Here is a 5,000-nt window from a genome sequence, read left to right as displayed (position 1 = left end):
GTATGTGTATGATATGATATGATATGATGCCTGCCTGCTCATTTGGTTCATGATGTCCACGCGGCAGGCGGAATATTTTAAAAGCACTGTTCTGTACGAAGTGCACAATGTCCGTTGGGGAAATGCAGCTGGGGGTCGGTCGACCGGCTGACGACGCCTGCCTGCCGATTTGGTTCACGATGTCCCCGCCGAAGGCGGCATACTTGAAAGTACCGCCGTTCGCGGCGCGCAATTTGCGGGGGGAGGAATTGTTAGTGCACGTCTGTGTGCTAGGTGACGATGCTTGCCGACTTGGTTCATGCCGTCCACGCCGAAGACGGCGCCGTTTAAAGTACTGCCGCTCGAGGTGCACAATTTGCGGGGGAATTGTTAATGGGCGTCGGCGTGCTGGGTGACGATGTGGAGATGTGGAACGCCGAGCCAGATCTATCTTATTTGTTTGCTTGGCCCACTGGACTTTGCGTGGGCTTTGCAACACTGTGTGCTAGGTTAAATCACGGCCAATAGAGTGAGTGTTTTTAATGATCCTGATCTGATAAGGGGACTAGAGGTAAAAGAGCCGTTAGGAGGCAGTGATCACAACACGATAAGTTTTACTCTGCAAATGGAAAGGTAGAAGGGAAAATCGGAAGTGTCTGTATTACAGTATAGCAAAGGGGATTACAGAGGCATGAGGCGGGAGCTGGCCAAAATTGACTGGAAGGAGGCCCTAGCAGGGAAGACGGTAGAACAGCAATGGCAGGTATTCCAGGGAATAATGCAGAGGTTGCAGGATCAATTTATTCCAAAGAGGTGGAAAGACTCTAAGGGGAGTAAGAGACACCTGTGGCTGACAAGGGAAGTCAGGGACAGCATAAAAATTAAGGAGAGGAGGTATAACATAGCAAAGAAGAGTGGGAAGACAGAGGATTGGGACTCTTTTAAAGAGCAACAAAAGTTAACTAAAGAGGCAATGCGGGGAGAAAAGATGAGGTGCGAGGGTAAACTAGCCAATAATATAAAGGAGGATAGCAAAAGTTTTTTTAGGTACGTGAAGAGGAAAAAAATAGTCAAGGCAAATGTGGGTCCCTTGAAGACAGAAACGGGGGAATTTATTATGGGGAACAAAGAAATGGCAGACGAGTTAAACCGTTACTTTGGGTCTGTCTTCACTGAGGAAGATACACACAATCTCCCAAATGTTCTAGGGGCCGGAGAACCTAGGGTGATGGAGGAACTGAAGGAAATCCACATTAGGCAGGAAATGGTTTTGGGTAGACTGATGGGACTGAAGGCTGATAAATCCCCAGGGCCTGATGGTCTGCATCCCAGGGTACCTAAGGAGGTGGCTCTAGAAATAGTGGAAGCATTGGAGATCATTTTTCAATGTTCTATATAGATTCAGGATCAGTTCCTGTGGATTGGAGGATAGCAAATGTTATCCCACTTTTTAAGAAGGGAGGGAGAGAGAAAACGGGTAATTATAGACCAGTTAGTCTGACATCAGTGGTGGGGAAGATGCTGGAGTCAATTAGAAAAGACGAAATTGCTGAGCATTTGGATAGCAGTAACAGGATCATTGCGAGTCAGCATGGATTTACGAAGGGGAAATCATGCTTGACAAATCTACTGGAATGTTTTGAGGATGTAACTAGGAAAATTGACAGGGGAGAGTCAGTGGACGTGGTGTACCTCGACTTTCAGAAAGCCTTCGACAAGCTCCCACATAGGAGATTAGTGGGCAAAATTAGGGCACGTGGTATTGGGGGTAGGGTACTGACATGGATAGAAAATTGGTTGACAGACGGAAAGCAAAGAGTGGGTATAAATGGGTCCCTCTCGGAATGGCAGGCAGTGACCAGTGGGGTACCGCAAGGTTCGGTGCTGGGACCCCAGCTATTTACGATATGCATTAATGACTTAGACGGAGGGATTAAAAGTACCATTAGCAAATTTGCAGATGATACTAAGCTGGAGGGTAGTGTGAATTGTGAGGAAGATGCAATAAGGCTGCAGGATGACTTGGACAGGTTGTGTGAGTGGGCGGATACATGGCAGATGCAGTTTAATGTAGATAAGTGCGAGGTTATTCACTTTGGAAGTAAGAGTAGAAAGGCAGATTATTGTCTGAATGGTGTCAAGTTAGGAGGAGGGGGAGTTCAACGAGATCTGGATGTCCTAGTGCATCAGTCAATGAAAGGAAGCATGCAGGTACAGCAGGCAGTGAAGAAAGCCAATGGAATGTTGGCCTTCGTAACCAGAGGAGTTGAGTATAGGAGCAAAGAGGTCCTTCTACAGTTGTAGCGGGCCCTGGTGAGACCGCACCTGGAGTACTGTGTGCAGTTTTGGTCTCCAAATTTGAGGAAGGATATTCTTGCTATGGAGGGCGTGCAGCGTAGGTTCACTAGGTTAATTCCCGGAATGGCGGGACGGTCGTATGTTGAAAGGCTGGAGCGATTGGGCTTGTATACACTGGTATTTAGAAGAATGAGGGGGGATCTTATTGAAACATATACGATAATTAGGGGATTGGACACATTAGAGGCAGGAAACATGTTCCCAATGTTGGGGGAGTCCAGAACAAGGGGCCACCGTTTAAGAATAAGGGGTAGGCCATTTAGAACGGAGATGAGGAAGAACCTTTTCAGTCAGAGAGTGGTGAAGGTGTGGAATTCTCTGCCTCAGAAGGCAGTGGAGGCCAGTTCGTTGGATGCTTTCAAGAGAGAGCTGGATAGAGCTCTTAAGGATAACGGAGTGAGGGGGTATGGGGAGAAGGCAGGAACGGGGTACTGATTGAGAGTGATCAGCCATGATCGCATTGAATGGCGGTGCTGGCTCGAAGGGCTGAATGGCCGACTCCTGCACCTATTGTCTATTGTCTATTGTCTATAATCAACCACTTTATTTTGCCCGTCTTTGTGACTCCTCTTTGACACGTCGATCACCGCTGAGGCTGTTTTACCTGTTTCCCCTATGTACCGTAAGGTACACTCCTTACATTGAACTGCATACACCCCATTATTTCGCTCACGGGTTATCCTCTGTGCTATCCAGTCTCTCCTGTCACCCTGTTCTATGTTTTTGTCTATTACCCAGTGGGAGCAGGCCCCATATTGACATTAATTTGTAACCCTACTGCTCCCCTCGTCTGCTGGTTTTATCACCATCTCATGTTTATCCCTCAGCTCTGCCGTGGTCTCCCTCTCTTTTTTTCTGGTGAGGTTCGGCCTATCCTTTGTCATGGGCATATCCCAGGCTGTTTTAGTAACGTTCTTTTAAAACGTGTCGTGTTTGTTTGGCTTTACCCACGTTCCAGCATTAGAGGCCAATTTTTGCAATGTTTCCTGGGTGGGATTTGCCGGTTTTACAAATGGTGTCACTATCTCACCCTGCTTCCTGATACCCTTATGGGGTCGGCTCTGTTCTTGCAGAACCCTCGGGTGGTGCAGAGTCTGGGCCTTGTTATCAATATCTTGCCCTGCTTCCCGATACCCTTGCGGGTTCGGCTCTGTTCTTGCAGATCCCTCAGGTGGTGCAGAGTCTGGGCGGCATCGTCACCCAGCACACCGACGCCCACTGAAAATTACCCACGCACAGTGCGCGCCTGGAGCGGCAGTAGTTCAAACTACCCCTACCCCTACCCCTACCCCTACCGCTACCCCTACCCCTACCCCTACCCCTAACCCTAACCCTAACCCTAACCCTAACCCTAACCCTAACCCTAACCCTAACCCTAACCCTAACCCTAACCCTAACCCTAACCCTAACCCTAACCCTAACCCTAACCCTAACCCTAACCCTGACCCTAATGCAGGCAGAGTTATTTATAAAGTGGCCCAGACTCTGCACCACCTGAGGGTTTTGTAACAGAACCAACCCCATAAGGGTTTCAGGAAGCAGGGCAAGATATTGATAACAAGGCGCAGACTCTGCACCACCTCAGGGTTCTGCAAGAACAGAGCCGACCCCATAAGGGCATCAGGAATCAGGGCAAGATATTGATAAAATGGCCCAGACTCTGCACCACCTGAGGGTTCTGCAAGAACAGAGCCGACCCCATAAGGGCATCAGGAAGCAGGGCAAGATATTGGTAACAAGGCCCACGGGGAAGGCGGCATACTTTGGGGTTATTTTGTAGTGAGTTTTGAAGGCATGTGCTAGTGTTACGCATACCGAGGGCGCGCAAAGTTCGGCGCGCCCGGGCCAAAACGCCTCTGCTGGCCGCGGCCGAGTCGGCCGACGGATTGCCACGGACTTGCTTGACGACCTGTCACTCTCCGTGCATCGGTTGCACGCCCGGTTCGTCCTTTCCATTTGTTTCATGATGTACACGCGGCAGGCGGAATATTTTAAAAGCACTGTTCTGTTCGAAGTGCACAATGGCCGTTGGGGCAATGCAACTGGGGGTCGGTCGACCGGCTGACGACGCCTGCCTGCCGATTTGGTTCACGATGTCCCCGCCGAAGGCGGCATACTTGAAAGTACTGCCGTTCGCGGCGCGCAATTTGCAGGGGGGAGGAATTGTTAGTGGACGTCTGTGTGCTGGGTGACGATGCTTGCCGACTTGGTTCATGCCGTCCACGCCGAAGACGGCGCCGTTTAAAGTACTGCCGCTCGAGGTGCACAATTTGCGGGGGAATTGTTATTGGGCGTCGGCGTGCTGGGTGACGATGTGGAGATGAGGAACGCCGAGCCAGATCTATCTTATTTGTTTGCTTGGGCCACTGGACTTTGCATGGGCTTTGCATCATTGTGTGCTACGTTAAATCACGGCCAATTGAGTGAGTATTTTTTATTCAACCACTCTATTTTGCCCGTCTTTGTGACTCCTCTATGACACGCCGATCACCGCTGACGTGTTAATCTGCGTGTTAGGTATCTCGGGGGTCAGTTGGACGGACAGATGTGTAAGGGTTTTGTTCGGAAGGATCGTTGAGTGTAAACGGTGAACGGGGGTTAAAGGCCCTGAGGTTTCAATCCTCTAAAGAATGTAAAAGGTCTGACGCGTTAGCTAGCAGCTA

Source organism: Rhinoraja longicauda, unplaced genomic scaffold, assembly GCF_053455715.1.
Source record: "Rhinoraja longicauda isolate Sanriku21f unplaced genomic scaffold, sRhiLon1.1 Scf000068, whole genome shotgun sequence".
Taxonomy (NCBI): Eukaryota; Metazoa; Chordata; class Chondrichthyes; order Rajiformes; family Arhynchobatidae; genus Rhinoraja; species Rhinoraja longicauda.
The sequence above is the reverse complement of the archived record's forward strand: the minus strand, read 5'-3'. Positions refer to the sequence as shown.